At 45.8% G+C, this 24,492-nt stretch overlaps 78 non-coding genes across 78 annotated transcripts; all 78 read right to left on the minus strand.

The window, feature by feature from the left end:
• Positions 1–119: 119 nt before the first annotated feature.
• On the minus strand, positions 120–238 carry LOC139394754 (5S ribosomal RNA). The gene has a single exon (XR_011629880.1). It is a non-coding gene; the product is annotated as a 5S ribosomal RNA (ribosomal RNA).
• A 176-nt stretch (positions 239–414) lies between these two features.
• On the minus strand, positions 415–533 carry LOC139394755 (5S ribosomal RNA). Its single transcript, XR_011629881.1, has one exon. It is a non-coding gene; the product is annotated as a 5S ribosomal RNA (ribosomal RNA).
• A 177-nt stretch (positions 534–710) lies between these two features.
• LOC139394756 (5S ribosomal RNA) lies at positions 711–829 on the minus strand. The gene has a single exon (XR_011629882.1). It is a non-coding gene; the product is annotated as a 5S ribosomal RNA (ribosomal RNA).
• Positions 830–1,006: 177 nt separating this feature from the next.
• LOC139395196 (5S ribosomal RNA) lies at positions 1,007–1,129 on the minus strand. Its single transcript, XR_011630302.1, has one exon. It is a non-coding gene; the product is annotated as a 5S ribosomal RNA (ribosomal RNA).
• A 260-nt stretch (positions 1,130–1,389) lies between these two features.
• Positions 1,390–1,508, minus strand: LOC139394757 (5S ribosomal RNA). Its single transcript, XR_011629883.1, has one exon. It is a non-coding gene; the product is annotated as a 5S ribosomal RNA (ribosomal RNA).
• Positions 1,509–1,685: 177 nt separating this feature from the next.
• Positions 1,686–1,804, minus strand: LOC139394758 (5S ribosomal RNA). Its single transcript, XR_011629884.1, has one exon. It is a non-coding gene; the product is annotated as a 5S ribosomal RNA (ribosomal RNA).
• Positions 1,805–1,981: 177 nt separating this feature from the next.
• On the minus strand, positions 1,982–2,100 carry LOC139394760 (5S ribosomal RNA). The gene has a single exon (XR_011629886.1). It is a non-coding gene; the product is annotated as a 5S ribosomal RNA (ribosomal RNA).
• Positions 2,101–2,360: 260 nt separating this feature from the next.
• On the minus strand, positions 2,361–2,479 carry LOC139394762 (5S ribosomal RNA). Its single transcript, XR_011629887.1, has one exon. It is a non-coding gene; the product is annotated as a 5S ribosomal RNA (ribosomal RNA).
• Positions 2,480–2,656: 177 nt separating this feature from the next.
• LOC139394763 (5S ribosomal RNA) lies at positions 2,657–2,775 on the minus strand. Its single transcript, XR_011629888.1, has one exon. It is a non-coding gene; the product is annotated as a 5S ribosomal RNA (ribosomal RNA).
• Positions 2,776–2,952: 177 nt separating this feature from the next.
• On the minus strand, positions 2,953–3,071 carry LOC139394764 (5S ribosomal RNA). The gene has a single exon (XR_011629889.1). It is a non-coding gene; the product is annotated as a 5S ribosomal RNA (ribosomal RNA).
• A 203-nt stretch (positions 3,072–3,274) lies between these two features.
• Positions 3,275–3,393, minus strand: LOC139394765 (5S ribosomal RNA). The gene has a single exon (XR_011629890.1). It is a non-coding gene; the product is annotated as a 5S ribosomal RNA (ribosomal RNA).
• A 177-nt stretch (positions 3,394–3,570) lies between these two features.
• LOC139394766 (5S ribosomal RNA) lies at positions 3,571–3,689 on the minus strand. Its single transcript, XR_011629891.1, has one exon. It is a non-coding gene; the product is annotated as a 5S ribosomal RNA (ribosomal RNA).
• A 177-nt stretch (positions 3,690–3,866) lies between these two features.
• On the minus strand, positions 3,867–3,985 carry LOC139394767 (5S ribosomal RNA). Its single transcript, XR_011629892.1, has one exon. It is a non-coding gene; the product is annotated as a 5S ribosomal RNA (ribosomal RNA).
• A 260-nt stretch (positions 3,986–4,245) lies between these two features.
• LOC139394768 (5S ribosomal RNA) lies at positions 4,246–4,364 on the minus strand. The gene has a single exon (XR_011629893.1). It is a non-coding gene; the product is annotated as a 5S ribosomal RNA (ribosomal RNA).
• Positions 4,365–4,541: 177 nt separating this feature from the next.
• LOC139394769 (5S ribosomal RNA) lies at positions 4,542–4,660 on the minus strand. The gene has a single exon (XR_011629894.1). It is a non-coding gene; the product is annotated as a 5S ribosomal RNA (ribosomal RNA).
• A 177-nt stretch (positions 4,661–4,837) lies between these two features.
• On the minus strand, positions 4,838–4,956 carry LOC139394770 (5S ribosomal RNA). Its single transcript, XR_011629895.1, has one exon. It is a non-coding gene; the product is annotated as a 5S ribosomal RNA (ribosomal RNA).
• A 260-nt stretch (positions 4,957–5,216) lies between these two features.
• Positions 5,217–5,335, minus strand: LOC139394772 (5S ribosomal RNA). Its single transcript, XR_011629897.1, has one exon. It is a non-coding gene; the product is annotated as a 5S ribosomal RNA (ribosomal RNA).
• A 177-nt stretch (positions 5,336–5,512) lies between these two features.
• On the minus strand, positions 5,513–5,631 carry LOC139394773 (5S ribosomal RNA). The gene has a single exon (XR_011629898.1). It is a non-coding gene; the product is annotated as a 5S ribosomal RNA (ribosomal RNA).
• A 177-nt stretch (positions 5,632–5,808) lies between these two features.
• LOC139394774 (5S ribosomal RNA) lies at positions 5,809–5,927 on the minus strand. The gene has a single exon (XR_011629899.1). It is a non-coding gene; the product is annotated as a 5S ribosomal RNA (ribosomal RNA).
• A 260-nt stretch (positions 5,928–6,187) lies between these two features.
• LOC139394775 (5S ribosomal RNA) lies at positions 6,188–6,306 on the minus strand. Its single transcript, XR_011629900.1, has one exon. It is a non-coding gene; the product is annotated as a 5S ribosomal RNA (ribosomal RNA).
• Positions 6,307–6,483: 177 nt separating this feature from the next.
• LOC139394776 (5S ribosomal RNA) lies at positions 6,484–6,602 on the minus strand. Its single transcript, XR_011629901.1, has one exon. It is a non-coding gene; the product is annotated as a 5S ribosomal RNA (ribosomal RNA).
• Positions 6,603–6,779: 177 nt separating this feature from the next.
• On the minus strand, positions 6,780–6,898 carry LOC139394777 (5S ribosomal RNA). The gene has a single exon (XR_011629902.1). It is a non-coding gene; the product is annotated as a 5S ribosomal RNA (ribosomal RNA).
• Positions 6,899–7,075: 177 nt separating this feature from the next.
• Positions 7,076–7,194, minus strand: LOC139394778 (5S ribosomal RNA). The gene has a single exon (XR_011629903.1). It is a non-coding gene; the product is annotated as a 5S ribosomal RNA (ribosomal RNA).
• Positions 7,195–7,371: 177 nt separating this feature from the next.
• LOC139394779 (5S ribosomal RNA) lies at positions 7,372–7,490 on the minus strand. The gene has a single exon (XR_011629904.1). It is a non-coding gene; the product is annotated as a 5S ribosomal RNA (ribosomal RNA).
• Positions 7,491–7,667: 177 nt separating this feature from the next.
• Positions 7,668–7,786, minus strand: LOC139394780 (5S ribosomal RNA). The gene has a single exon (XR_011629905.1). It is a non-coding gene; the product is annotated as a 5S ribosomal RNA (ribosomal RNA).
• A 260-nt stretch (positions 7,787–8,046) lies between these two features.
• On the minus strand, positions 8,047–8,165 carry LOC139394781 (5S ribosomal RNA). The gene has a single exon (XR_011629906.1). It is a non-coding gene; the product is annotated as a 5S ribosomal RNA (ribosomal RNA).
• Positions 8,166–8,342: 177 nt separating this feature from the next.
• On the minus strand, positions 8,343–8,461 carry LOC139394783 (5S ribosomal RNA). Its single transcript, XR_011629908.1, has one exon. It is a non-coding gene; the product is annotated as a 5S ribosomal RNA (ribosomal RNA).
• Positions 8,462–8,638: 177 nt separating this feature from the next.
• On the minus strand, positions 8,639–8,757 carry LOC139394784 (5S ribosomal RNA). Its single transcript, XR_011629909.1, has one exon. It is a non-coding gene; the product is annotated as a 5S ribosomal RNA (ribosomal RNA).
• A 260-nt stretch (positions 8,758–9,017) lies between these two features.
• LOC139394785 (5S ribosomal RNA) lies at positions 9,018–9,136 on the minus strand. Its single transcript, XR_011629910.1, has one exon. It is a non-coding gene; the product is annotated as a 5S ribosomal RNA (ribosomal RNA).
• A 177-nt stretch (positions 9,137–9,313) lies between these two features.
• On the minus strand, positions 9,314–9,432 carry LOC139394786 (5S ribosomal RNA). Its single transcript, XR_011629911.1, has one exon. It is a non-coding gene; the product is annotated as a 5S ribosomal RNA (ribosomal RNA).
• Positions 9,433–9,609: 177 nt separating this feature from the next.
• On the minus strand, positions 9,610–9,728 carry LOC139394787 (5S ribosomal RNA). The gene has a single exon (XR_011629912.1). It is a non-coding gene; the product is annotated as a 5S ribosomal RNA (ribosomal RNA).
• Positions 9,729–9,905: 177 nt separating this feature from the next.
• LOC139394788 (5S ribosomal RNA) lies at positions 9,906–10,024 on the minus strand. Its single transcript, XR_011629913.1, has one exon. It is a non-coding gene; the product is annotated as a 5S ribosomal RNA (ribosomal RNA).
• Positions 10,025–10,201: 177 nt separating this feature from the next.
• Positions 10,202–10,320, minus strand: LOC139394789 (5S ribosomal RNA). Its single transcript, XR_011629914.1, has one exon. It is a non-coding gene; the product is annotated as a 5S ribosomal RNA (ribosomal RNA).
• A 260-nt stretch (positions 10,321–10,580) lies between these two features.
• On the minus strand, positions 10,581–10,699 carry LOC139394790 (5S ribosomal RNA). The gene has a single exon (XR_011629915.1). It is a non-coding gene; the product is annotated as a 5S ribosomal RNA (ribosomal RNA).
• Positions 10,700–10,876: 177 nt separating this feature from the next.
• LOC139394791 (5S ribosomal RNA) lies at positions 10,877–10,995 on the minus strand. Its single transcript, XR_011629916.1, has one exon. It is a non-coding gene; the product is annotated as a 5S ribosomal RNA (ribosomal RNA).
• Positions 10,996–11,172: 177 nt separating this feature from the next.
• Positions 11,173–11,291, minus strand: LOC139394792 (5S ribosomal RNA). The gene has a single exon (XR_011629917.1). It is a non-coding gene; the product is annotated as a 5S ribosomal RNA (ribosomal RNA).
• A 177-nt stretch (positions 11,292–11,468) lies between these two features.
• On the minus strand, positions 11,469–11,587 carry LOC139394794 (5S ribosomal RNA). The gene has a single exon (XR_011629919.1). It is a non-coding gene; the product is annotated as a 5S ribosomal RNA (ribosomal RNA).
• Positions 11,588–11,764: 177 nt separating this feature from the next.
• Positions 11,765–11,883, minus strand: LOC139394795 (5S ribosomal RNA). The gene has a single exon (XR_011629920.1). It is a non-coding gene; the product is annotated as a 5S ribosomal RNA (ribosomal RNA).
• A 177-nt stretch (positions 11,884–12,060) lies between these two features.
• LOC139394796 (5S ribosomal RNA) lies at positions 12,061–12,179 on the minus strand. The gene has a single exon (XR_011629921.1). It is a non-coding gene; the product is annotated as a 5S ribosomal RNA (ribosomal RNA).
• A 177-nt stretch (positions 12,180–12,356) lies between these two features.
• Positions 12,357–12,475, minus strand: LOC139394797 (5S ribosomal RNA). The gene has a single exon (XR_011629922.1). It is a non-coding gene; the product is annotated as a 5S ribosomal RNA (ribosomal RNA).
• Positions 12,476–12,652: 177 nt separating this feature from the next.
• LOC139394798 (5S ribosomal RNA) lies at positions 12,653–12,771 on the minus strand. The gene has a single exon (XR_011629923.1). It is a non-coding gene; the product is annotated as a 5S ribosomal RNA (ribosomal RNA).
• A 177-nt stretch (positions 12,772–12,948) lies between these two features.
• On the minus strand, positions 12,949–13,067 carry LOC139394799 (5S ribosomal RNA). Its single transcript, XR_011629924.1, has one exon. It is a non-coding gene; the product is annotated as a 5S ribosomal RNA (ribosomal RNA).
• A 177-nt stretch (positions 13,068–13,244) lies between these two features.
• On the minus strand, positions 13,245–13,363 carry LOC139394800 (5S ribosomal RNA). The gene has a single exon (XR_011629925.1). It is a non-coding gene; the product is annotated as a 5S ribosomal RNA (ribosomal RNA).
• A 260-nt stretch (positions 13,364–13,623) lies between these two features.
• On the minus strand, positions 13,624–13,742 carry LOC139394801 (5S ribosomal RNA). The gene has a single exon (XR_011629926.1). It is a non-coding gene; the product is annotated as a 5S ribosomal RNA (ribosomal RNA).
• Positions 13,743–13,919: 177 nt separating this feature from the next.
• On the minus strand, positions 13,920–14,038 carry LOC139394802 (5S ribosomal RNA). Its single transcript, XR_011629927.1, has one exon. It is a non-coding gene; the product is annotated as a 5S ribosomal RNA (ribosomal RNA).
• Positions 14,039–14,328: 290 nt separating this feature from the next.
• LOC139394803 (5S ribosomal RNA) lies at positions 14,329–14,447 on the minus strand. The gene has a single exon (XR_011629928.1). It is a non-coding gene; the product is annotated as a 5S ribosomal RNA (ribosomal RNA).
• A 177-nt stretch (positions 14,448–14,624) lies between these two features.
• On the minus strand, positions 14,625–14,743 carry LOC139394805 (5S ribosomal RNA). Its single transcript, XR_011629930.1, has one exon. It is a non-coding gene; the product is annotated as a 5S ribosomal RNA (ribosomal RNA).
• Positions 14,744–14,920: 177 nt separating this feature from the next.
• Positions 14,921–15,039, minus strand: LOC139394806 (5S ribosomal RNA). Its single transcript, XR_011629931.1, has one exon. It is a non-coding gene; the product is annotated as a 5S ribosomal RNA (ribosomal RNA).
• A 177-nt stretch (positions 15,040–15,216) lies between these two features.
• On the minus strand, positions 15,217–15,335 carry LOC139394808 (5S ribosomal RNA). Its single transcript, XR_011629932.1, has one exon. It is a non-coding gene; the product is annotated as a 5S ribosomal RNA (ribosomal RNA).
• A 177-nt stretch (positions 15,336–15,512) lies between these two features.
• LOC139394809 (5S ribosomal RNA) lies at positions 15,513–15,631 on the minus strand. The gene has a single exon (XR_011629933.1). It is a non-coding gene; the product is annotated as a 5S ribosomal RNA (ribosomal RNA).
• Positions 15,632–15,808: 177 nt separating this feature from the next.
• Positions 15,809–15,927, minus strand: LOC139394810 (5S ribosomal RNA). The gene has a single exon (XR_011629934.1). It is a non-coding gene; the product is annotated as a 5S ribosomal RNA (ribosomal RNA).
• Positions 15,928–16,104: 177 nt separating this feature from the next.
• On the minus strand, positions 16,105–16,223 carry LOC139394811 (5S ribosomal RNA). The gene has a single exon (XR_011629935.1). It is a non-coding gene; the product is annotated as a 5S ribosomal RNA (ribosomal RNA).
• Positions 16,224–16,400: 177 nt separating this feature from the next.
• LOC139394812 (5S ribosomal RNA) lies at positions 16,401–16,519 on the minus strand. Its single transcript, XR_011629936.1, has one exon. It is a non-coding gene; the product is annotated as a 5S ribosomal RNA (ribosomal RNA).
• A 260-nt stretch (positions 16,520–16,779) lies between these two features.
• On the minus strand, positions 16,780–16,898 carry LOC139394813 (5S ribosomal RNA). The gene has a single exon (XR_011629937.1). It is a non-coding gene; the product is annotated as a 5S ribosomal RNA (ribosomal RNA).
• A 177-nt stretch (positions 16,899–17,075) lies between these two features.
• LOC139394814 (5S ribosomal RNA) lies at positions 17,076–17,194 on the minus strand. Its single transcript, XR_011629938.1, has one exon. It is a non-coding gene; the product is annotated as a 5S ribosomal RNA (ribosomal RNA).
• A 260-nt stretch (positions 17,195–17,454) lies between these two features.
• Positions 17,455–17,573, minus strand: LOC139394815 (5S ribosomal RNA). The gene has a single exon (XR_011629939.1). It is a non-coding gene; the product is annotated as a 5S ribosomal RNA (ribosomal RNA).
• Positions 17,574–17,750: 177 nt separating this feature from the next.
• Positions 17,751–17,869, minus strand: LOC139394817 (5S ribosomal RNA). The gene has a single exon (XR_011629941.1). It is a non-coding gene; the product is annotated as a 5S ribosomal RNA (ribosomal RNA).
• Positions 17,870–18,046: 177 nt separating this feature from the next.
• On the minus strand, positions 18,047–18,165 carry LOC139394818 (5S ribosomal RNA). The gene has a single exon (XR_011629942.1). It is a non-coding gene; the product is annotated as a 5S ribosomal RNA (ribosomal RNA).
• Positions 18,166–18,342: 177 nt separating this feature from the next.
• Positions 18,343–18,461, minus strand: LOC139394819 (5S ribosomal RNA). Its single transcript, XR_011629943.1, has one exon. It is a non-coding gene; the product is annotated as a 5S ribosomal RNA (ribosomal RNA).
• Positions 18,462–18,638: 177 nt separating this feature from the next.
• Positions 18,639–18,757, minus strand: LOC139394820 (5S ribosomal RNA). Its single transcript, XR_011629944.1, has one exon. It is a non-coding gene; the product is annotated as a 5S ribosomal RNA (ribosomal RNA).
• Positions 18,758–19,017: 260 nt separating this feature from the next.
• Positions 19,018–19,136, minus strand: LOC139394821 (5S ribosomal RNA). The gene has a single exon (XR_011629945.1). It is a non-coding gene; the product is annotated as a 5S ribosomal RNA (ribosomal RNA).
• A 177-nt stretch (positions 19,137–19,313) lies between these two features.
• LOC139394822 (5S ribosomal RNA) lies at positions 19,314–19,432 on the minus strand. The gene has a single exon (XR_011629946.1). It is a non-coding gene; the product is annotated as a 5S ribosomal RNA (ribosomal RNA).
• A 177-nt stretch (positions 19,433–19,609) lies between these two features.
• On the minus strand, positions 19,610–19,728 carry LOC139394823 (5S ribosomal RNA). Its single transcript, XR_011629947.1, has one exon. It is a non-coding gene; the product is annotated as a 5S ribosomal RNA (ribosomal RNA).
• A 177-nt stretch (positions 19,729–19,905) lies between these two features.
• On the minus strand, positions 19,906–20,024 carry LOC139394824 (5S ribosomal RNA). Its single transcript, XR_011629948.1, has one exon. It is a non-coding gene; the product is annotated as a 5S ribosomal RNA (ribosomal RNA).
• Positions 20,025–20,201: 177 nt separating this feature from the next.
• Positions 20,202–20,320, minus strand: LOC139394825 (5S ribosomal RNA). Its single transcript, XR_011629949.1, has one exon. It is a non-coding gene; the product is annotated as a 5S ribosomal RNA (ribosomal RNA).
• A 177-nt stretch (positions 20,321–20,497) lies between these two features.
• Positions 20,498–20,616, minus strand: LOC139394826 (5S ribosomal RNA). Its single transcript, XR_011629950.1, has one exon. It is a non-coding gene; the product is annotated as a 5S ribosomal RNA (ribosomal RNA).
• Positions 20,617–20,876: 260 nt separating this feature from the next.
• On the minus strand, positions 20,877–20,995 carry LOC139394828 (5S ribosomal RNA). The gene has a single exon (XR_011629952.1). It is a non-coding gene; the product is annotated as a 5S ribosomal RNA (ribosomal RNA).
• A 177-nt stretch (positions 20,996–21,172) lies between these two features.
• On the minus strand, positions 21,173–21,291 carry LOC139394829 (5S ribosomal RNA). The gene has a single exon (XR_011629953.1). It is a non-coding gene; the product is annotated as a 5S ribosomal RNA (ribosomal RNA).
• Positions 21,292–21,468: 177 nt separating this feature from the next.
• LOC139394830 (5S ribosomal RNA) lies at positions 21,469–21,587 on the minus strand. Its single transcript, XR_011629954.1, has one exon. It is a non-coding gene; the product is annotated as a 5S ribosomal RNA (ribosomal RNA).
• A 177-nt stretch (positions 21,588–21,764) lies between these two features.
• Positions 21,765–21,883, minus strand: LOC139394831 (5S ribosomal RNA). Its single transcript, XR_011629955.1, has one exon. It is a non-coding gene; the product is annotated as a 5S ribosomal RNA (ribosomal RNA).
• Positions 21,884–22,143: 260 nt separating this feature from the next.
• On the minus strand, positions 22,144–22,262 carry LOC139394832 (5S ribosomal RNA). Its single transcript, XR_011629956.1, has one exon. It is a non-coding gene; the product is annotated as a 5S ribosomal RNA (ribosomal RNA).
• A 177-nt stretch (positions 22,263–22,439) lies between these two features.
• On the minus strand, positions 22,440–22,558 carry LOC139394835 (5S ribosomal RNA). The gene has a single exon (XR_011629958.1). It is a non-coding gene; the product is annotated as a 5S ribosomal RNA (ribosomal RNA).
• Positions 22,559–22,735: 177 nt separating this feature from the next.
• Positions 22,736–22,854, minus strand: LOC139394836 (5S ribosomal RNA). The gene has a single exon (XR_011629959.1). It is a non-coding gene; the product is annotated as a 5S ribosomal RNA (ribosomal RNA).
• A 177-nt stretch (positions 22,855–23,031) lies between these two features.
• LOC139394837 (5S ribosomal RNA) lies at positions 23,032–23,150 on the minus strand. The gene has a single exon (XR_011629960.1). It is a non-coding gene; the product is annotated as a 5S ribosomal RNA (ribosomal RNA).
• Positions 23,151–23,412: 262 nt separating this feature from the next.
• Positions 23,413–23,531, minus strand: LOC139394838 (5S ribosomal RNA). Its single transcript, XR_011629961.1, has one exon. It is a non-coding gene; the product is annotated as a 5S ribosomal RNA (ribosomal RNA).
• Positions 23,532–23,708: 177 nt separating this feature from the next.
• On the minus strand, positions 23,709–23,827 carry LOC139394840 (5S ribosomal RNA). The gene has a single exon (XR_011629962.1). It is a non-coding gene; the product is annotated as a 5S ribosomal RNA (ribosomal RNA).
• Positions 23,828–24,004: 177 nt separating this feature from the next.
• LOC139394842 (5S ribosomal RNA) lies at positions 24,005–24,123 on the minus strand. Its single transcript, XR_011629964.1, has one exon. It is a non-coding gene; the product is annotated as a 5S ribosomal RNA (ribosomal RNA).
• A 177-nt stretch (positions 24,124–24,300) lies between these two features.
• On the minus strand, positions 24,301–24,419 carry LOC139394843 (5S ribosomal RNA). Its single transcript, XR_011629965.1, has one exon. It is a non-coding gene; the product is annotated as a 5S ribosomal RNA (ribosomal RNA).
• Between the last annotated feature and the right edge of the window lie 73 nt (positions 24,420–24,492).

The following is a 24,492-nucleotide window of genomic DNA, read 5'->3' on the forward strand; positions in this document are numbered from 1 at the left end:
CAGATTGTTGGATGAAATACAAACTAACCTTGCTTACTTATTTCAAAGCGAGGGCACATATTTCAGCCTTGTGGGAAAAAACGGACAAAGAGTTGAAATTCCACAAGGCAGTGACAAAAAGCTTACAGCACCTGGTATTCCCAGGCGGTCTCCCATCCAAGTACTAACCAGGCCCGACCCTGCTTAGCTTCCGAGATCGGACGAGATCAGGCGTACTCAGGCCGGTGTGGCCGTAAGCGAAAGCAATCTCAAAAAGTGGATGAAATTGCATATACTGTAGCCATAATTTGTAGCACAGATTGTTGGATGAAATACAAACTAACCTTGCTTACTTATTTCAAAGCGAGGGCACATATTTCAGCCTTGTGGGAAAAAACGGACAAAGAGTTGAAATTCCACAAGGCAGTGACAAAAAGCTTACAGCACCTGGTATTCCCAGGCGGTCTCCCATCCAAGTACTAACCAGGCCCGACCCTGCTTAGCTTCCGAGATCGGACGAGATCAGGCGTACTCAGGCCGGTGTGGCCGTAAGCGAAAAGCAATCTCAAAAAGTGGATGAAATTGCATATACTGTAGCCATAATTTGTAGCACAGATTGTTGGATGAAATACAAACTAACCTTGCTTACTTATTTCAAAGCGAGGGCACATATTTCAGCCTTGTGGGAAAAAACGGACAAAGAGTTGAAATTCCACAAGGCAGTGACAAAAAGCTTACAGCACCTGGTATTCCCAGGCGGTCTCCCATCCAAGTACTAACCAGGCCCGACCCTGCTTAGCTTCCGAGATCGGACGAGATCAGGCGTACTCAGGCCGGTGTGGCCGTAAGCGAAAGGCAATCTCAAAAAGTGGATGAAATTGCATATACTGTAGCCATAATTTGTAGCACAGATTGTTGGATGAAATACAAACTAACCTTGCTTACTTATTTCAAAGCGAGGGCACATATTTCAGCCTTGTGGGAAAAAACGGACAAAGAGTTGAAATTCCACAAGGCAGTGACAAAAAGCTTACAGCACCTGGTATTCCCAGGCGGTCTCCCATCCAAGTACTAACCAGGCCCGACCCTGCTTAGCTTCCGAGATCGGACGGACGAGATCAGGCGTACTCAGGCCGGTGTGGCCGTAAGCGAGAAACTATCTCTTGGTGCACTATGTAAAGTCAAAGTGAGCCTGATTAACAGCTGTTGCATTTTCACCATTTAGATAAGCATCTTTGTGTCACTCAAAAAGTGGAAGAAATTGCATATACTGTAGCCATAATTTGTAGCACAGATTGTTGGATGAAATACAAACTAACCTTGCTTACTTATTTCAAAGCGAGGGCACATATTTCAGCCTTGTGGGAAAAAACGGACAAAGAGTTGAAATTCCACAAGGCAGTGACAAAAAGCTTACAGCACCTGGTATTCCCAGGCGGTCTCCCATCCAAGTACTAACCAGGCCCGACCCTGCTTAGCTTCCGAGATCGGACGAGATCAGGCGTACTCAGGCCGGTGTGGCCGTAAGCGAAAGGCAATCTCAAAAAGTGGATGAAATTGCATATACTGTAGCCATAATTTGTAGCACAGATTGTTGGATGAAATACAAACTAACCTTGCTTACTTATTTCAAAGCGAGGGCACATATTTCAGCCTTGTGGGAAAAAACGGACAAAGAGTTGAAATTCCACAAGGCAGTGACAAAAAGCTTACAGCACCTGGTATTCCCAGGCGGTCTCCCATCCAAGTACTAACCAGGCCCGACCCTGCTTAGCTTCCGAGATCGGACGAGATCAGGCGTACTCAGGCCGGTGTGGCCGTAAGCGAAAGGCAATCTCAAAAAGTGGATGAAATTGCATATACTGTAGCCATAATTTGTAGCACAGATTGTTGGATGAAATACAAACTAACCTTGCTTACTTATTTCAAAGCGAGGGCACATATTTCAGCCTTGTGGGAAAAAACGGACAAAGAGTTGAAATTCCACAAGGCAGTGACAAAAAGCTTACAGCACCTGGTATTCCCAGGCGGTCTCCCATCCAAGTACTAACCAGGCCCGACCCTGCTTAGCTTCCGAGATCGGACGAGATCAGGCGTACTCAGGCCGGTGTGGCCGTAAGCGAGAAACTATCTCTTGGTGCACTATGTAAAGTCAAAGTGAGCCTGATTAACAGCTGTTGCATTTTCACCATTTAGATAAGCATCTTTGTGTCACTCAAAAAGTGGAAGAAATTGCATATACTGTAGCCATAATTTGTAGCACAGATTGTTGGATGAAATACAAACTAACCTTGCTTACTTATTTCAAAGCGAGGGCACATATTTCAGCCTTGTGGGAAAAAACGGACAAAGAGTTGAAATTCCACAAGGCAGTGACAAAAAGCTTACAGCACCTGGTATTCCCAGGCGGTCTCCCATCCAAGTACTAACCAGGCCCGACCCTGCTTAGCTTCCGAGATCGGACGAGATCAGGCGTACTCAGGCCGGTGTGGCCGTAAGCGAAAGGCAATCTCAAAAAGTGGATGAAATTGCATATACTGTAGCCATAATTTGTAGCACAGATTGTTGGATGAAATACAAACTAACCTTGCTTACTTATTTCAAAGCGAGGGCACATATTTCAGCCTTGTGGGAAAAAACGGACAAAGAGTTGAAATTCCACAAGGCAGTGACAAAAAGCTTACAGCACCTGGTATTCCCAGGCGGTCTCCCATCCAAGTACTAACCAGGCCCGACCCTGCTTAGCTTCCGAGATCGGACGAGATCAGGCGTACTCAGGCCGGTGTGGCCGTAAGCGAAAGGCAATCTCAAAAAGTGGATGAAATTGCATATACTGTAGCCATAATTTGTAGCACAGATTGTTGGATGAAATACAAACTAACCTTGCTTACTTATTTCAAAGCGAGGGCACATATTTCAGCCTTGTGGGAAAAAACGGACAAAGAGTTGAAATTCCACAAGGCAGTGACAAAAAGCTTACAGCACCTGGTATTCCCAGGCGGTCTCCCATCCAAGTACTAACCAGGCCCGACCCTGCTTAGCTTCCGAGATCGGACGAGATCAGGCGTACTCAGGCCGGTGTGGCCGTAAGCGAAAGTCAAAGTGAGCCAATCTCAAAAAGTGCTAATCTCAAAAAGTGGATGAAATTGCATATACTGTAGCCATAATTTGTAGCACAGATTGTTGGATGAAATACAAACTAACCTTGCTTACTTATTTCAAAGCGAGGGCACATATTTCAGCCTTGTGGGAAAAAACGGACAAAGAGTTGAAATTCCACAAGGCAGTGACAAAAAGCTTACAGCACCTGGTATTCCCAGGCGGTCTCCCATCCAAGTACTAACCAGGCCCGACCCTGCTTAGCTTCCGAGATCGGACGAGATCAGGCGTACTCAGGCCGGTGTGGCCGTAAGCGAAAGGCAATCTCAAAAAGTGGATGAAATTGCATATACTGTAGCCATAATTTGTAGCACAGATTGTTGGATGAAATACAAACTAACCTTGCTTACTTATTTCAAAGCGAGGGCACATATTTCAGCCTTGTGGGAAAAAACGGACAAAGAGTTGAAATTCCACAAGGCAGTGACAAAAAGCTTACAGCACCTGGTATTCCCAGGCGGTCTCCCATCCAAGTACTAACCAGGCCCGACCCTGCTTAGCTTCCGAGATCGGACGAGATCAGGCGTACTCAGGCCGGTGTGGCCGTAAGCGAAAGGCAATCTCAAAAAGTGGATGAAATTGCATATACTGTAGCCATAATTTGTAGCACAGATTGTTGGATGAAATACAAACTAACCTTGCTTACTTATTTCAAAGCGAGGGCACATATTTCAGCCTTGTGGGAAAAAACGGACAAAGAGTTGAAATTCCACAAGGCAGTGACAAAAAGCTTACAGCACCTGGTATTCCCAGGCGGTCTCCCATCCAAGTACTAACCAGGCCCGACCCTGCTTAGCTTCCGAGATCGGACGAGATCAGGCGTACTCAGGCCGGTGTGGCCGTAAGCGAGAAACTATCTCTTGGTGCACTATGTAAAGTCAAAGTGAGCCTGATTAACAGCTGTTGCATTTTCACCATTTAGATAAGCATCTTTGTGTCACTCAAAAAGTGGAAGAAATTGCATATACTGTAGCCATAATTTGTAGCACAGATTGTTGGATGAAATACAAACTAACCTTGCTTACTTATTTCAAAGCGAGGGCACATATTTCAGCCTTGTGGGAAAAAACGGACAAAGAGTTGAAATTCCACAAGGCAGTGACAAAAAGCTTACAGCACCTGGTATTCCCAGGCGGTCTCCCATCCAAGTACTAACCAGGCCCGACCCTGCTTAGCTTCCGAGATCGGACGAGATCAGGCGTACTCAGGCCGGTGTGGCCGTAAGCGAAAGGCAATCTCAAAAAGTGGATGAAATTGCATATACTGTAGCCATAATTTGTAGCACAGATTGTTGGATGAAATACAAACTAACCTTGCTTACTTATTTCAAAGCGAGGGCACATATTTCAGCCTTGTGGGAAAAAACGGACAAAGAGTTGAAATTCCACAAGGCAGTGACAAAAAGCTTACAGCACCTGGTATTCCCAGGCGGTCTCCCATCCAAGTACTAACCAGGCCCGACCCTGCTTAGCTTCCGAGATCGGACGAGATCAGGCGTACTCAGGCCGGTGTGGCCGTAAGCGAAAGGCAATCTCAAAAAGTGGATGAAATTGCATATACTGTAGCCATAATTTGTAGCACAGATTGTTGGATGAAATACAAACTAACCTTGCTTACTTATTTCAAAGCGAGGGCACATATTTCAGCCTTGTGGGAAAAAACGGACAAAGAGTTGAAATTCCACAAGGCAGTGACAAAAAGCTTACAGCACCTGGTATTCCCAGGCGGTCTCCCATCCAAGTACTAACCAGGCCCGACCCTGCTTAGCTTCCGAGATCGGACGAGATCAGGCGTACTCAGGCCGGTGTGGCCGTAAGCGAGAAACTATCTCTTGGTGCACTATGTAAAGTCAAAGTGAGCCTGATTAACAGCTGTTGCATTTTCACCATTTAGATAAGCATCTTTGTGTCACTCAAAAAGTGGAAGAAATTGCATATACTGTAGCCATAATTTGTAGCACAGATTGTTGGATGAAATACAAACTAACCTTGCTTACTTATTTCAAAGCGAGGGCACATATTTCAGCCTTGTGGGAAAAAACGGACAAAGAGTTGAAATTCCACAAGGCAGTGACAAAAAGCTTACAGCACCTGGTATTCCCAGGCGGTCTCCCATCCAAGTACTAACCAGGCCCGACCCTGCTTAGCTTCCGAGATCGGACGAGATCAGGCGTACTCAGGCCGGTGTGGCCGTAAGCGAAAGGCAATCTCAAAAAGTGGATGAAATTGCATATACTGTAGCCATAATTTGTAGCACAGATTGTTGGATGAAATACAAACTAACCTTGCTTACTTATTTCAAAGCGAGGGCACATATTTCAGCCTTGTGGGAAAAAACGGACAAAGAGTTGAAATTCCACAAGGCAGTGACAAAAAGCTTACAGCACCTGGTATTCCCAGGCGGTCTCCCATCCAAGTACTAACCAGGCCCGACCCTGCTTAGCTTCCGAGATCGGACGAGATCAGGCGTACTCAGGCCGGTGTGGCCGTAAGCGAAAGGCAATCTCAAAAAGTGGATGAAATTGCATATACTGTAGCCATAATTTGTAGCACAGATTGTTGGATGAAATACAAACTAACCTTGCTTACTTATTTCAAAGCGAGGGCACATATTTCAGCCTTGTGGGAAAAAACGGACAAAGAGTTGAAATTCCACAAGGCAGTGACAAAAAGCTTACAGCACCTGGTATTCCCAGGCGGTCTCCCATCCAAGTACTAACCAGGCCCGACCCTGCTTAGCTTCCGAGATCGGACGAGATCAGGCGTACTCAGGCCGGTGTGGCCGTAAGCGAGAAACTATCTCTTGGTGCACTATGTAAAGTCAAAGTGAGCCTGATTAACAGCTGTTGCATTTTCACCATTTAGATAAGCATCTTTGTGTCACTCAAAAAGTGGAAGAAATTGCATATACTGTAGCCATAATTTGTAGCACAGATTGTTGGATGAAATACAAACTAACCTTGCTTACTTATTTCAAAGCGAGGGCACATATTTCAGCCTTGTGGGAAAAAACGGACAAAGAGTTGAAATTCCACAAGGCAGTGACAAAAAGCTTACAGCACCTGGTATTCCCAGGCGGTCTCCCATCCAAGTACTAACCAGGCCCGACCCTGCTTAGCTTCCGAGATCGGACGAGATCAGGCGTACTCAGGCCGGTGTGGCCGTAAGCGAAAGGCAATCTCAAAAAGTGGATGAAATTGCATATACTGTAGCCATAATTTGTAGCACAGATTGTTGGATGAAATACAAACTAACCTTGCTTACTTATTTCAAAGCGAGGGCACATATTTCAGCCTTGTGGGAAAAAACGGACAAAGAGTTGAAATTCCACAAGGCAGTGACAAAAAGCTTACAGCACCTGGTATTCCCAGGCGGTCTCCCATCCAAGTACTAACCAGGCCCGACCCTGCTTAGCTTCCGAGATCGGACGAGATCAGGCGTACTCAGGCCGGTGTGGCCGTAAGCGAAAGGCAATCTCAAAAAGTGGATGAAATTGCATATACTGTAGCCATAATTTGTAGCACAGATTGTTGGATGAAATACAAACTAACCTTGCTTACTTATTTCAAAGCGAGGGCACATATTTCAGCCTTGTGGGAAAAAACGGACAAAGAGTTGAAATTCCACAAGGCAGTGACAAAAAGCTTACAGCACCTGGTATTCCCAGGCGGTCTCCCATCCAAGTACTAACCAGGCCCGACCCTGCTTAGCTTCCGAGATCGGACGAGATCAGGCGTACTCAGGCCGGTGTGGCCGTAAGCGAAAGGCAATCTCAAAAAGTGGATGAAATTGCATATACTGTAGCCATAATTTGTAGCACAGATTGTTGGATGAAATACAAACTAACCTTGCTTACTTATTTCAAAGCGAGGGCACATATTTCAGCCTTGTGGGAAAAAACGGACAAAGAGTTGAAATTCCACAAGGCAGTGACAAAAAGCTTACAGCACCTGGTATTCCCAGGCGGTCTCCCATCCAAGTACTAACCAGGCCCGACCCTGCTTAGCTTCCGAGATCGGACGAGATCAGGCGTACTCAGGCCGGTGTGGCCGTAAGCGAAAGGCAATCTCAAAAAGTGGATGAAATTGCATATACTGTAGCCATAATTTGTAGCACAGATTGTTGGATGAAATACAAACTAACCTTGCTTACTTATTTCAAAGCGAGGGCACATATTTCAGCCTTGTGGGAAAAAACGGACAAAGAGTTGAAATTCCACAAGGCAGTGACAAAAAGCTTACAGCACCTGGTATTCCCAGGCGGTCTCCCATCCAAGTACTAACCAGGCCCGACCCTGCTTAGCTTCCGAGATCGGACGAGATCAGGCGTACTCAGGCCGGTGTGGCCGTAAGCGAAAGGCAATCTCAAAAAGTGGATGAAATTGCATATACTGTAGCCATAATTTGTAGCACAGATTGTTGGATGAAATACAAACTAACCTTGCTTACTTATTTCAAAGCGAGGGCACATATTTCAGCCTTGTGGGAAAAAACGGACAAAGAGTTGAAATTCCACAAGGCAGTGACAAAAAGCTTACAGCACCTGGTATTCCCAGGCGGTCTCCCATCCAAGTACTAACCAGGCCCGACCCTGCTTAGCTTCCGAGATCGGACGAGATCAGGCGTACTCAGGCCGGTGTGGCCGTAAGCGAGAAACTATCTCTTGGTGCACTATGTAAAGTCAAAGTGAGCCTGATTAACAGCTGTTGCATTTTCACCATTTAGATAAGCATCTTTGTGTCACTCAAAAAGTGGAAGAAATTGCATATACTGTAGCCATAATTTGTAGCACAGATTGTTGGATGAAATACAAACTAACCTTGCTTACTTATTTCAAAGCGAGGGCACATATTTCAGCCTTGTGGGAAAAAACGGACAAAGAGTTGAAATTCCACAAGGCAGTGACAAAAAGCTTACAGCACCTGGTATTCCCAGGCGGTCTCCCATCCAAGTACTAACCAGGCCCGACCCTGCTTAGCTTCCGAGATCGGACGAGATCAGGCGTACTCAGGCCGGTGTGGCCGTAAGCGAAAGGCAATCTCAAAAAGTGGATGAAATTGCATATACTGTAGCCATAATTTGTAGCACAGATTGTTGGATGAAATACAAACTAACCTTGCTTACTTATTTCAAAGCGAGGGCACATATTTCAGCCTTGTGGGAAAAAACGGACAAAGAGTTGAAATTCCACAAGGCAGTGACAAAAAGCTTACAGCACCTGGTATTCCCAGGCGGTCTCCCATCCAAGTACTAACCAGGCCCGACCCTGCTTAGCTTCCGAGATCGGACGAGATCAGGCGTACTCAGGCCGGTGTGGCCGTAAGCGAAAGGCAATCTCAAAAAGTGGATGAAATTGCATATACTGTAGCCATAATTTGTAGCACAGATTGTTGGATGAAATACAAACTAACCTTGCTTACTTATTTCAAAGCGAGGGCACATATTTCAGCCTTGTGGGAAAAAACGGACAAAGAGTTGAAATTCCACAAGGCAGTGACAAAAAGCTTACAGCACCTGGTATTCCCAGGCGGTCTCCCATCCAAGTACTAACCAGGCCCGACCCTGCTTAGCTTCCGAGATCGGACGAGATCAGGCGTACTCAGGCCGGTGTGGCCGTAAGCGAGAAACTATCTCTTGGTGCACTATGTAAAGTCAAAGTGAGCCTGATTAACAGCTGTTGCATTTTCACCATTTAGATAAGCATCTTTGTGTCACTCAAAAAGTGGAAGAAATTGCATATACTGTAGCCATAATTTGTAGCACAGATTGTTGGATGAAATACAAACTAACCTTGCTTACTTATTTCAAAGCGAGGGCACATATTTCAGCCTTGTGGGAAAAAACGGACAAAGAGTTGAAATTCCACAAGGCAGTGACAAAAAGCTTACAGCACCTGGTATTCCCAGGCGGTCTCCCATCCAAGTACTAACCAGGCCCGACCCTGCTTAGCTTCCGAGATCGGACGAGATCAGGCGTACTCAGGCCGGTGTGGCCGTAAGCGAAAAGCAATCTCAAAAAGTGGATGAAATTGCATATACTGTAGCCATAATTTGTAGCACAGATTGTTGGATGAAATACAAACTAACCTTGCTTACTTATTTCAAAGCGAGGGCACATATTTCAGCCTTGTGGGAAAAAACGGACAAAGAGTTGAAATTCCACAAGGCAGTGACAAAAAGCTTACAGCACCTGGTATTCCCAGGCGGTCTCCCATCCAAGTACTAACCAGGCCCGACCCTGCTTAGCTTCCGAGATCGGACGAGATCAGGCGTACTCAGGCCGGTGTGGCCGTAAGCGAAAGGCAATCTCAAAAAGTGGATGAAATTGCATATACTGTAGCCATAATTTGTAGCACAGATTGTTGGATGAAATACAAACTAACCTTGCTTACTTATTTCAAAGCGAGGGCACATATTTCAGCCTTGTGGGAAAAAACGGACAAAGAGTTGAAATTCCACAAGGCAGTGACAAAAAGCTTACAGCACCTGGTATTCCCAGGCGGTCTCCCATCCAAGTACTAACCAGGCCCGACCCTGCTTAGCTTCCGAGATCGGACGAGATCAGGCGTACTCAGGCCGGTGTGGCCGTAAGCGAAAGGCAATCTCAAAAAGTGGATGAAATTGCATATACTGTAGCCATAATTTGTAGCACAGATTGTTGGATGAAATACAAACTAACCTTGCTTACTTATTTCAAAGCGAGGGCACATATTTCAGCCTTGTGGGAAAAAACGGACAAAGAGTTGAAATTCCACAAGGCAGTGACAAAAAGCTTACAGCACCTGGTATTCCCAGGCGGTCTCCCATCCAAGTACTAACCAGGCCCGACCCTGCTTAGCTTCCGAGATCGGACGAGATCAGGCGTACTCAGGCCGGTGTGGCCGTAAGCGAAAGGCAATCTCAAAAAGTGGATGAAATTGCATATACTGTAGCCATAATTTGTAGCACAGATTGTTGGATGAAATACAAACTAACCTTGCTTACTTATTTCAAAGCGAGGGCACATATTTCAGCCTTGTGGGAAAAAACGGACAAAGAGTTGAAATTCCACAAGGCAGTGACAAAAAGCTTACAGCACCTGGTATTCCCAGGCGGTCTCCCATCCAAGTACTAACCAGGCCCGACCCTGCTTAGCTTCCGAGATCGGACGAGATCAGGCGTACTCAGGCCGGTGTGGCCGTAAGCGAGAAACTATCTCTTGGTGCACTATGTAAAGTCAAAGTGAGCCTGATTAACAGCTGTTGCATTTTCACCATTTAGATAAGCATCTTTGTGTCACTCAAAAAGTGGAAGAAATTGCATATACTGTAGCCATAATTTGTAGCACAGATTGTTGGATGAAATACAAACTAACCTTGCTTACTTATTTCAAAGCGAGGGCACATATTTCAGCCTTGTGGGAAAAAACGGACAAAGAGTTGAAATTCCACAAGGCAGTGACAAAAAGCTTACAGCACCTGGTATTCCCAGGCGGTCTCCCATCCAAGTACTAACCAGGCCCGACCCTGCTTAGCTTCCGAGATCGGACGAGATCAGGCGTACTCAGGCCGGTGTGGCCGTAAGCGAAAGGCAATCTCAAAAAGTGGATGAAATTGCATATACTGTAGCCATAATTTGTAGCACAGATTGTTGGATGAAATACAAACTAACCTTGCTTACTTATTTCAAAGCGAGGGCACATATTTCAGCCTTGTGGGAAAAAACGGACAAAGAGTTGAAATTCCACAAGGCAGTGACAAAAAGCTTACAGCACCTGGTATTCCCAGGCGGTCTCCCATCCAAGTACTAACCAGGCCCGACCCTGCTTAGCTTCCGAGATCGGACGAGATCAGGCGTACTCAGGCCGGTGTGGCCGTAAGCGAAAGGCAATCTCAAAAAGTGGATGAAATTGCATATACTGTAGCCATAATTTGTAGCACAGATTGTTGGATGAAATACAAACTAACCTTGCTTACTTATTTCAAAGCGAGGGCACATATTTCAGCCTTGTGGGAAAAAACGGACAAAGAGTTGAAATTCCACAAGGCAGTGACAAAAAGCTTACAGCACCTGGTATTCCCAGGCGGTCTCCCATCCAAGTACTAACCAGGCCCGACCCTGCTTAGCTTCCGAGATCGGACGAGATCAGGCGTACTCAGGCCGGTGTGGCCGTAAGCGAAAGGCAATCTCAAAAAGTGGATGAAATTGCATATACTGTAGCCATAATTTGTAGCACAGATTGTTGGATGAAATACAAACTAACCTTGCTTACTTATTTCAAAGCGAGGGCACATATTTCAGCCTTGTGGGAAAAAACGGACAAAGAGTTGAAATTCCACAAGGCAGTGACAAAAAGCTTACAGCACCTGGTATTCCCAGGCGGTCTCCCATCCAAGTACTAACCAGGCCCGACCCTGCTTAGCTTCCGAGATCGGACGAGATCAGGCGTACTCAGGCCGGTGTGGCCGTAAGCGAAAGGCAATCTCAAAAAGTGGATGAAATTGCATATACTGTAGCCATAATTTGTAGCACAGATTGTTGGATGAAATACAAACTAACCTTGCTTACTTATTTCAAAGCGAGGGCACATATTTCAGCCTTGTGGGAAAAAACGGACAAAGAGTTGAAATTCCACAAGGCAGTGACAAAAAGCTTACAGCACCTGGTATTCCCAGGCGGTCTCCCATCCAAGTACTAACCAGGCCCGACCCTGCTTAGCTTCCGAGATCGGACGAGATCAGGCGTACTCAGGCCGGTGTGGCCGTAAGCGAAAGGCAATCTCAAAAAGTGGATGAAATTGCATATACTGTAGCCATAATTTGTAGCACAGATTGTTGGATGAAATACAAACTAACCTTGCTTACTTATTTCAAAGCGAGGGCACATATTTCAGCCTTGTGGGAAAAAACGGACAAAGAGTTGAAATTCCACAAGGCAGTGACAAAAAGCTTACAGCACCTGGTATTCCCAGGCGGTCTCCCATCCAAGTACTAACCAGGCCCGACCCTGCTTAGCTTCCGAGATCGGACGAGATCAGGCGTACTCAGGCCGGTGTGGCCGTAAGCGAAAGGCAATCTCAAAAAGTGGATGAAATTGCATATACTGTAGCCATAATTTGTAGCACAGATTGTTGGATGAAATACAAACTAACCTTGCTTACTTATTTCAAAGCGAGGGCACATATTTCAGCCTTGTGGGAAAAAACGGACAAAGAGTTGAAATTCCACAAGGCAGTGACAAAAAGCTTACAGCACCTGGTATTCCCAGGCGGTCTCCCATCCAAGTACTAACCAGGCCCGACCCTGCTTAGCTTCCGAGATCGGACGAGATCAGGCGTACTCAGGCCGGTGTGGCCGTAAGCGAAAGGCAATCTCAAAAAGTGGATGAAATTGCATATACTGTAGCCATAATTTGTAGCACAGATTGTTGGATGAAATACAAACTAACCTTGCTTACTTATTTCAAAGCGAGGGCACATATTTCAGCCTTGTGGGAAAAAACGGACAAAGAGTTGAAATTCCACAAGGCAGTGACAAAAAGCTTACAGCACCTGGTATTCCCAGGCGGTCTCCCATCCAAGTACTAACCAGGCCCGACCCTGCTTAGCTTCCGAGATCGGACGAGATCAGGCGTACTCAGGCCGGTGTGGCCGTAAGCGAAAGGCAATCTCAAAAAGTGGATGAAATTGCATATACTGTAGCCATAATTTGTGGCACAGATTGTTGGATGAAATACAAACTAACCTTGCTTACTTATTTCAAAGCGAGGGCACATATTTCAGCCTTGTGGGAAAAAACGGACAAAGAGTTGAAATTCCACAAGGCAGTGACAAAAAGCTTACAGCACCTGGTATTCCCAGGCGGTCTCCCATCCAAGTACTAACCAGGCCCGACCCTGCTTAGCTTCCGAGATCGGACGAGATCAGGCGTACTCAGGCCGGTGTGGCCGTAAGCGAAAGGCAATCTCAAAAAGTGGATGAAATTGCATATACTGTAGCCATAATTTGTAGCACAGATTGTTGGATGAAATACAAACTAACCTTGCTTACTTATTTCAAAGCGAGGGCACATATTTCAGCCTTGTGGGAAAAAACGGACAAAGAGTTGAAATTCCACAAGGCAGTGACAAAAAGCTTACAGCACCTGGTATTCCCAGGCGGTCTCCCATCCAAGTACTAACCAGGCCCGACCCTGCTTAGCTTCCGAGATCGGACGAGATCAGGCGTACTCAGGCCGGTGTGGCCGTAAGCGAGAAACTATCTCTTGGTGCACTATGTAAAGTCAAAGTGAGCCTGATTAACAGCTGTTGCATTTTCACCATTTAGATAAGCATCTTTGTGTCACTCAAAAAGTGGAAGAAATTGCATATACTGTAGCCATAATTTGTAGCACAGATTGTTGGATGAAATACAAACTAACCTTGCTTACTTATTTCAAAGCGAGGGCACATATTTCAGCCTTGTGGGAAAAAACGGACAAAGAGTTGAAATTCCACAAGGCAGTGACAAAAAGCTTACAGCACCTGGTATTCCCAGGCGGTCTCCCATCCAAGTACTAACCAGGCCCGACCCTGCTTAGCTTCCGAGATCGGACGAGATCAGGCGTACTCAGGCCGGTGTGGCCGTAAGCGAAAGGCAATCTCAAAAAGTGGATGAAATTGCATATACTGTAGCCATAATTTGTGGCACAGATTGTTGGATGAAATACAAACTAACCTTGCTTACTTATTTCAAAGCGAGGGCACATATTTCAGCCTTGTGGGAAAAAACGGACAAAGAGTTGAAATTCCACAAGGCAGTGACAAAAAGCTTACAGCACCTGGTATTCCCAGGCGGTCTCCCATCCAAGTACTAACCAGGCCCGACCCTGCTTAGCTTCCGAGATCGGACGAGATCAGGCGTACTCAGGCCGGTGTGGCCGTAAGCGAGAAACTATCTCTTGGTGCACTATGTAAAGTCAAAGTGAGCCTGATTAACAGCTGTTGCATTTTCACCATTTAGATAAGCAGCTGTTGCATTTTCACCATTTAGATAAGCATCTTTGTGTCACTCAAAAAGTGGAAGAAATTGCATATACTGTAGCCATAATTTGTAGCACAGATTGTTGGATGAAATACAAACTAACCTTGCTTACTTATTTCAAAGCGAGGGCACATATTTCAGCCTTGTGGGAAAAAACGGACAAAGAGTTGAAATTCCACAAGGCAGTGACAAAAAGCTTACAGCACCTGGTATTCCCAGGCGGTCTCCCATCCAAGTACTAACCAGGCCCGACCCTGCTTAGCTTCCGAGATCGGACGAGATCAGGCGTACTCAGGCCGGTGTGGCCGTAAGCGAAAGGCAATCTCAAAAAGTGGATGAAATTGCATATACTGTAGCCATAATTTGTAGCACAGATTGTTGGATGAAATACAAACTAACCTTGCTTACTTATTTCAAAGCGAGGGCACATATTTCAGCCTTGTGGGAAAAAACGGACAAAGAGTTGAAATTCCACAAGGCAGTGACAAAAAGCTTACAGCACCTGGTATTCCCAGGCGGTCTCCCATCCAAGTACTAACCAGGCCCGACCCTGCTTAGCTTCCGAGATCGGACGAGATCAGGCGTACTCAGGCCGGTGTGGCCGTAAGCGAAAGGCAATCTCAAAAAGTGGATGAAATTGCATATACTGTAGCCATAATTTGTGGCACAGATTGTTGGATGAAATACAAACTAACCTTGCTTACTTATTTCAAAGCGAGGGCACATATTTCAGCCTTGTGGGAAAAAACGGACAAAGAGTTGAAATTCCACAAGGCAGTGACAAAAAGCTTACAGCACCTGGTATTCCCAGGCGGTCTCCCATCCAAGTACTAACCAGGCCCGACCCTGCTTAGCTTCCGAGATCGGACGAGATCAGGCGTACTCAGGCCGGTGTGGCCGTAAGCGAAAGGCAATCTCAAAAAGTGGATGAAATTGCATATACTGTAGCCATAATTTGTGGTACAGATTGTTGGATGAAATACAAACTAACCTTGCTTACTTATTTCAAAGCGAGGGCACATATTTCAGCCTTGTGGGAAAAAACGGACAAAGAGTTGAAATTCCACAAGGCAGTGACAAAAAGCTTACAGCACCTGGTATTCCCAGGCGGTCTCCCATCCAAGTACTAACCAGGCCCGACCCTGCTTAGCTTCCGAGATCGGACGAGATCAGGCGTACTCAGGCCGGTGTGGCCGTAAGCGAAAGGCAATCTCAAAAAGTGGATGAAATTGCATATACTGTAGCCATAATTTGTGGCACAGATTGTTGGATGAAATACAAACTAACCTTGCTTACTTATTTCAAAGCGAGGGCACATATTTCAGCCTTGTGGGAAAAAACGGACAAAGAGTTGAAATTCCACAAGGCAGTGACAAAAAGCTTACAGCACCTGGTATTCCCAGGCGGTCTCCCATCCAAGTACTAACCAGGCCCGACCCTGCTTAGCTTCCGAGATCGGACGAGATCAGGCGTACTCAGGCCGGTGTGGCCGTAAGCGAAAGGCAATCTCAAAAAGTGGATGAAATTGCATATACTGTAGCCATAATTTGTAGCACAGATTGTTGGATGAAATACAAACTAACCTTGCTTACTTATTTCAAAGCGAGGGCACATATTTCAGCCTTGTGGGAAAAAACGGACAAAGAGTTGAAATTCCACAAGGCAGTGACAAAAAGCTTACAGCACCTGGTATTCCCAGGCGGTCTCCCATCCAAGTACTAACCAGGCCCGACCCTGCTTAGCTTCCGAGATCGGACGAGATCAGGCGTACTCAGGCCGGTGTGGCCGTAAGCGAAAGGCAATCTCAAAAAGTGGATGAAATTGCATATACTGTAGCCATAATTTGTGGCACAGATTGTTGGATGAAATACAAACTAACCTTGCTTACTTATTTCAAAGCGAGGGCACATATTTCAGCCTTGTGGGAAAAAACGGACAAAGAGTTGAAATTCCACAAGGCAGTGACAAAAAGCTTACAGCACCTGGTATTCCCAGGCGGTCTCCCATCCAAGTACTAACCAGGCCCGACCCTGCTTAGCTTCCGAGATCGGACGAGATCAGGCGTACTCAGGCCGGTGTGGCCGTAAGCGAAAGGCAATCTCAAAAAGTGGATGAAATTGCATATACTGTAGCCATAATTTGTAGCACAGATTGTTGGATGAAATACAAACTAACCTTGCTTACTTATTTCAAAGCGAGGGCACATATTTCAGCCTTGTGGGAAAAAACGGACAAAGAGTTGAAATTCCACAAGGCAGTGACAAAAAGCTTACAGCACCTGGTATTCCCAGGCGGTCTCCCATCCAAGTACTAACCAGGCCCGACCCTGCTTAGCTTCCGAGATCGGACGAGATCAGGCGTACTCAGGCCGGTGTGGCCGTAAGCGAGAAACTATCTCTTGGTGCACTATGTAAAGTCAAAGTGAGCCTGATTAACAGCTGTTGCATTTTCACCATTTAGATAAGCATCTTTGTGTCACTCAAAAAGTGGAAGAAATTGCATATACTGTAGCCATAATTTGTAGCACAGATTGTTGGATGAAATACAAACTAACCTTGCTTACTTATTTCAAAGCGAGGGCACATATTTCAGCCTTGTGGGAAAAAACGGACAAAGAGTTGAAATTCCACAAGGCAGTGACAAAAAGCTTACAGCACCTGGTATTCCCAGGCGGTCTCCCATCCAAGTACTAACCAGGCCCGACCCTGCTTAGCTTCCGAGATCGGACGAGATCAGGCGTACTCAGGCCGGTGTGGCCGTAAGCGAAAGGCAATCTCAAAAAGTGGATGAAATTGCATATACTGTAGCCATAATTTGTGGCACAGATTGTTGGATGAAATACAAACTAACCTTGCTTACTTATTTCAAAGCGAGGGCACATATTTCAGCCTTGTGGGAAAAAACGGACAAAGAGTTGAAATTCCACAAGGCAGTGACAAAAAGCTTACAGCACCTGGTATTCCCAGGCGGTCTCCCATCCAAGTACTAACCAGGCCCGACCCTGCTTAGCTTCCGAGATCGGACGAGATCAGGCGTACTCAGGCCGGTGTGGCCGTAAGCGAGAAACTATCTCTTGGTGCACTATGTAAAGTCAAAGTGAGCCTGATTAACAGCTGTTGCATTTTCACCATTTAGATAAGCATCTTTGTGTCACTCAAAAAGTGGAAGAAATTGCATATACTGTAGCCATAATTTGTAGCACAGATTGTTGGATGAAATACAAACTAACCTTGCTTACTTATTTCAAAGCGAGGGCACATATTTCAGCCTTGTGGGAAAAAACGGACAAAGAGTTGAAATTCCACAAGGCAGTGACAAAAAGCTTACAGCACCTGGTATTCCCAGGCGGTCTCCCATCCAAGTACTAACCAGGCCCGACCCTGCTTAGCTTCCGAGATCGGACGAGATCAGGCGTACTCAGGCCGGTGTGGCCGTAAGCGAAAGGCAATCTCAAAAAGTGGATGAAATTGCATATACTGTAGCCATAATTTGTGGCACAGATTGTTGGATGAAATACAAACTAACCTTGCTTACTTATTTCAAAGCGAGGGCACATATTTCAGCCTTGTGGGAAAAAACGGACAAAGAGTTGAAATTCCACAAGGCAGTGACAAAAAGCTTACAGCACCTGGTATTCCCAGGCGGTCTCCCATCCAAGTACTAACCAGGCCCGACCCTGCTTAGCTTCCGAGATCGGACGAGATCAGGCGTACTCAGGCCGGTGTGGCCGTAAGCGAAAGGCAATCTCAAAAAGTGGATGAAATTGCATATACTGTAGCCATAATTTGTGGCACAGATTGTTGGATGAAATACAAACTAACCTTGCTTACTTATTTCAAAGCGAGGGCACATATTTCAGCCTTGTGGGAAAAAACGGACAAAGAGTTGAAATTCCACAAGGCAGTGACAAAAAGCTTACAGCACCTGGTATTCCCAGGCGGTCTCCCATCCAAGTACTAACCAGGCCCGACCCTGCTTAGCTTCCGAGATCGGACGAGATCAGGCGTACTCAGGCCGGTGTGGCCGTAAGCGAAAGGCAATCTCAAAAAGTGGATGAAATTGCATATACTGTAGCCATAATTTGTGGCACAGATTGTTGGATGAAATACAAACTAACCTTGCTTACTTATTTCAAAGCGAGGGCACATATTTCAGCCTTGTGGGAAAAAACGGACAAAGAGTTGAAATTCCACAAGGCAGTGACAAAAAGCTTACAGCACCTGGTATTCCCAGGCGGTCTCCCATCCAAGTACTAACCAGGCCCGACCCTGCTTAGCTTCCGAGATCGGACGAGATCAGGCGTACTCAGGCCGGTGTGGCCGTAAGCGAAAGGCAATCTCAAAAAGTGGATGAAATTGCATATACTGTAGCCATAATTTGTGGCACAGATTGTTGGATGAAATACAAACTAACCTTGCTTACTTATTTCAAAGCGAGGGCACATATTTCAGCCTTGTGGGAAAAAACGGACAAAGAGTTGAAATTCCACAAGGCAGTGACAAAAAGCTTACAGCACCTGGTATTCCCAGGCGGTCTCCCATCCAAGTACTAACCAGGCCCGACCCTGCTTAGCTTCCGAGATCGGACGAGATCAGGCGTACTCAGGCCGGTGTGGCCGTAAGCGAGAAACTATCTCTTGGTGCACTATGTAAAGTCAAAGTGAGCCTGATTAACAGCTGTTGCATTTTCACCATTTAGATAAGCATCTTTGTGTCACTCAAAAAGTGGAAGAAATTGCATATACTGTAGCCATAATTTGTAGCACAGATTGTTGGATGAAATACAAACTAACCTTGCTTACTTATTTCAAAGCGAGGGCACATATTTCAGCCTTGTGGGAAAAAACGGACAAAGAGTTGAAATTCCACAAGGCAGTGACAAAAAGCTTACAGCACCTGGTATTCCCAGGCGGTCTCCCATCCAAGTACTAACCAGGCCCGACCCTGCTTAGCTTCCGAGATCGGACGAGATCAGGCGTACTCAGGCCGGTGTGGCCGTAAGCGAAAGGCAATCTCAAAAAGTGGATGAAATTGCATATACTGTAGCCATAATTTGTGGCACAGATTGTTGGATGAAATACAAACTAACCTTGCTTACTTATTTCAAAGCGAGGGCACATATTTCAGCCTTGTGGGAAAAAACGGACAAAGAGTTGAAATTCCACAAGGCAGTGACAAAAAGCTTACAGCACCTGGTATTCCCAGGCGGTCTCCCATCCAAGTACTAACCAGGCCCGACCCTGCTTAGCTTCCGAGATCGGACGAGATCAGGCGTACTCAGGCCGGTGTGGCCGTAAGCGAAAGGCAATCTCAAAAAGTGGATGAAATTGCATATACTGTAGCCATAATTTGTGGTACAGATTGTTGGATGAAATACAAACTAACCTTGCTTACTTATTTCAAAGCGAGGGCACATATTTCAGCCTTGTGGGAAAAAACGGACAAAGAGTTGAAATTCCACAAGGCAGTGACAAAAAGCTTACAGCACCTGGTATTCCCAGGCGGTCTCCCATCCAAGTACTAACCAGGCCCGACCCTGCTTAGCTTCCGAGATCGGACGAGATCAGGCGTACTCAGGCCGGTGTGGCCGTAAGCGAAAGGCAATCTCAAAAAGTGGATGAAATTGCATATACTGTAGCCATAATTTGTGGTACAGATTGTTGGATGAAATACAAACTAACCTTGCTTACTTATTTCAAAGCGAGGGCACATATTTCAGCCTTGTGGGAAAAAACGGACAAAGAGTTGAAATTCCACAAGGCAGTGACAAAAAGCTTACAGCACCTGGTATTCCCAGGCGGTCTCCCATCCAAGTACTAACCAGGCCCGACCCTGCTTAGCTTCCGAGATCGGACGAGATCAGGCGTACTCAGGCCGGTGTGGCCGTAAGCGAAAGGCAATCTCAAAAAGTGGATGAAATTGCATATACTGTAGCCATAATTTGTGGCACAGATTGTTGGATGAAATACAAACTAACCTTGCTTACTTATTTCAAAGCGAGGGCACATATTTCAGCCTTGTGGGAAAAAACGGACAAAGAGTTGAAATTCCACAAGGCAGTGACAAAAAGCTTACAGCACCTGGTATTCCCAGGCGGTCTCCCATCCAAGTACTAACCAGGCCCGACCCTGCTTAGCTTCCGAGATCGGACGAGATCAGGCGTACTCAGGCCGGTGTGGCCGTAAGCGAAAGGCAATCTCAAAAAGTGGATGAAATTGCATATACTGTAGCCATAATTTGTGGCACAGATTGTTGGATGAAATACAAACTAACCTTGCTTACTTATTTCAAAGCGAGGGCACATATTTCAGCCTTGTGGGAAAAAACGGACAAAGAGTTGAAATTCCACAAGGCAGTGACAAAAAGCTTACAGCACCTGGTATTCCCAGGCGGTCTCCCATCCAAGTACTAACCAGGCCCGACCCTGCTTAGCTTCCGAGATCGGACGAGATCAGGCGTACTCAGGCCGGTGTGGCCGTAAGCGAGAAACTATCTCTTGGTGCACTATGTAAAGTCAAAGTGAGCCTGATTAACAGCTGTTGCATTTTCACCATTTAGATAAGCATCTTTGTGTCACTCAAAAAGTGGAAGAAATTGCATATACTGTAGCCATAATTTGTAGCACAGATTGTTGGATGAAATACAAACTAACCTTGCTTACTTATTTCAAAGCGAGGGCACATATTTCAGCCTTGTGGGAAAAAACGGACAAAGAGTTGAAATTCCACAAGGCAGTGACAAAAAGCTTACAGCACCTGGTATTCCCAGGCGGTCTCCCATCCAAGTACTAACCAGGCCCGACCCTGCTTAGCTTCCGAGATCGGACGAGATCAGGCGTACTCAGGCCGGTGTGGCCGTAAGCGAAAGGCAATCTCAAAAAGTGGATGAAATTGCATATACTGTAGCCATAATTTGTGGTACAGATTGTTGGATGAAATACAAACTAACCTTGCTTACTTATTTCAAAGCGAGGGCACATATTTCAGCCTTGTGGGAAAAAACGGACAAAGAGTTGAAATTCCACAAGGCAGTGACAAAAAGCTTACAGCACCTGGTATTCCCAGGCGGTCTCCCATCCAAGTACTAACCAGGCCCGACCCTGCTTAGCTTCCGAGATCGGACGAGATCAGGCGTACTCAGGCCGGTGTGGCCGTAAGCGAAAGGCAATCTCAAAAAGTGGATGAAATTGCATATACTGTAGCCATAATTTGTGGCACAGATTGTTGGATGAAATACAAACTAACCTTGCTTACTTATTTCAAAGCGAGGGCACATATTTCAGCCTTGTGGGAAAAAACGGACAAAGAGTTGAAATTCCACAAGGCAGTGACAAAAAGCTTACAGCACCTGGTATTCCCAGGCGGTCTCCCATCCAAGTACTAACCAGGCCCGACCCTGCTTAGCTTCCGAGATCGGACGAGATCAGGCGTACTCAGGCCGGTGTGGCCGTAAGCGAAAGGCAATCTCAAAAAGTGGATGAAATTGCATATACTGTAGCCATAATTTGTGGCACAGATTGTTGGATGAAATACAAACTAACCTTGCTTACTTATTTCAAAGCGAGGGCACATATTTCAGCCTTGTGGGAAAAAACGGACAAAGAGTTGAAATTCCACAAGGCAGTGACAAAAAGCTTACAGCACCTGGTATTCCCAGGCGGTCTCCCATCCAAGTACTAACCAGGCCCGACCCTGCTTAGCTTCCGAGATCGGACGAGATCAGGCGTACTCAGGCCGGTGTGGCCGTAAGCGAGAAACTATCTCTTGGTGCACTATGTAAAGTCAAAGTGAGCCTGATTAACAGCTGTTGCATTTTCACCATTTAGATAAGCATCTTTGTGTCACTCAAAAAGTGGAAGAAATTGCATATACTGTAGCCATAATTTGTAGCACAGATTGTTGGATGAAATACAAACTAACCTTGCTTACTTATTTCAAAGCGAGGGCACATATTTCAGCCTTGTGGGAAAAAACGGACAAAGAGTTGAAATTCCACAAGGCAGTGACAAAAAGCTTACAGCACCTGGTATTCCCAGGCGGTCTCCCATCCAAGTACTAACCAGGCCCGACCCTGCTTAGCTTCCGAGATCGGACGAGATCAGGCGTACTCAGGCCGGTGTGGCCGTAAGCGAAAGGCAATCTCAAAAAGTGGATGAAATTGCATATACTGTAGCCATAATTTGTGGTACAGATTGTTGGATGAAATACAAACTAACCTTGCTTACTTATTTCAAAGCGAGGGCACATATTTCAGCCTTGTGGGAAAAAACGGACAAAGAGTTGAAATTCCACAAGGCAGTGACAAAAAGCTTACAGCACCTGGTATTCCCAGGCGGTCTCCCATCCAAGTACTAACCAGGCCCGACCCTGCTTAGCTTCCGAGATCGGACGAGATCAGGCGTACTCAGGCCGGTGTGGCCGTAAGCGAAAGGCAATCTCAAAAAGTGGATGAAATTGCATATACTGTAGCCATAATTTGTGGCACAGATTGTTGGATGAAATACAAACTAACCTTGCTTACTTATTTCAAAGCGAGGGCACATATTTCAGCCTTGTGGGAAAAAACGGACAAAGAGTTGAAATTCCACAAGGCAGTGACAAAAAGCTTACAGCACCTGGTATTCCCAGGCGGTCTCCCATCCAAGTACTAACCAGGCCCGACCCTGCTTAGCTTCCGAGATCGGACGAGATCAGGCGTACTCAGGCCGGTGTGGCCGTAAGCGAAAGGCAATCTCAAAAAGTGGATGAAATTGCATATACTGTAGCCATAATTTGTGGCACAGATTGTTGGATGAAATACAAACTAACCTTGCTTACTTATTTCAAAGCGAGGGCACATATTTCAGCCTTGTGGGAAAAAACGGACAAAGAGTTGAAATTCCACAAGGCAGTGACAAAAAGCTTACAGCACCTGGTATTCCCAGGCGGTCTCCCATCCAAGTACTAACCAGGCCCGACCCTGCTTAGCTTCCGAGATCGGACGAGATCAGGCGTACTCAGGCCGGTGTGGCCGTAAGCGAGAAAGGCAATCTCTTGGTGCACTATGTAAAGTCAAAGTGAGCCTGATTAACAGCTGTTGCATTTTCACCATTTAGATAAGCATCTTTGTGTCACTCAAAAAGTGGAAGAAATTGCATATACTGTAGCCATAATTTGTAGCACAGATTGTTGGATGAAATACAAACTAACCTTGCTTACTTATTTCAAAGCGAGGGCACATATTTCAGCCTTGTGGGAAAAAACGGACAAAGAGTTGAAATTCCACAAGGCAGTGACAAAAAGCTTACAGCACCTGGTATTCCCAGGCGGTCTCCCATCCAAGTACTAACCAGGCCCGACCCTGCTTAGCTTCCGAGATCGGACGAGATCAGGCGTACTCAGGCCGGTGTGGCCGTAAGCGAAAGGCAATCTCAAAAAGTGGATGAAATTGCATATACTGTAGCCATAATTTGTGGTACAGATTGTTGGATGAAATACAAACTAACCTTGCTTACTTATTTCAAAGCGAGGGCACATATTTCAGCCTTGTGGGAAAAAACGGACAAAGAGTTGAAATTCCACAAGGCAGTGACAAAAAGCTTACAGCACCTGGTATTCCCAGGCGGTCTCCCATCCAAGTACTAACCAGGCCCGACCCTGCTTAGCTTCCGAGATCGGACGAGATCAGGCGTACTCAGGCCGGTGTGGCCGTAAGCGAAAGGCAATCTCAAAAAGTGGATGAAATTGCATATACTGTAGCCATAATTTGTGGTACAGATTGTTGGATGAAATACAAACTAACCTTGCTTACTTATTTCAAAGCGAGGGCACATATTTCAGCCTTGTGGGAAAAAACGGACAAAGAGTTGAAATTCCACAAGGCAGTGACAAAAAGCTTACAGCACCTGGTATTCCCAGGCGGTCTCCCATCCAAGTACTAACCAGGCCCGACCCTGCTTAGCTTCCGAGATCGGACGAGATCAGGCGTACTCAGGCCGGTGTGGCCGTAAGCGAAAGGCAATCTCAAAAAGTGGATGAAATTGCATATACTGTAGCCATAATTTGTGGCACAGATTGTTGGATGAAATACAAACTAACCTTGCTTACTTATTTCAAAGCGAGGGCACATATTTCAGCCTTGTGGGAAAAAACGGACAAAGAGTTGAAATTCCACAAGGCAGTGACAAAAAGCTTACAGCACCTGGTATTCCCAGGCGGTCTCCCATCCAAGTACTAACCAGGCCCGACCCTGCTTAGCTTCCGAGATCGGACGAGATCAGGCGTACTCAGGCCGGTGTGGCCGTAAGCGAAAGGCAATCTCAAAAAGTGGATGAAATTGCATATACTGTAGCCATAATTTGTGGCACAGATTGTTGGATGA

This window comes from Oncorhynchus clarkii, unplaced genomic scaffold (genome assembly GCF_045791955.1).
Source record: "Oncorhynchus clarkii lewisi isolate Uvic-CL-2024 unplaced genomic scaffold, UVic_Ocla_1.0 unplaced_contig_1042_pilon_pilon, whole genome shotgun sequence".
In the NCBI taxonomy this organism is placed as follows: domain Eukaryota; kingdom Metazoa; phylum Chordata; class Actinopteri; order Salmoniformes; family Salmonidae; genus Oncorhynchus; species Oncorhynchus clarkii.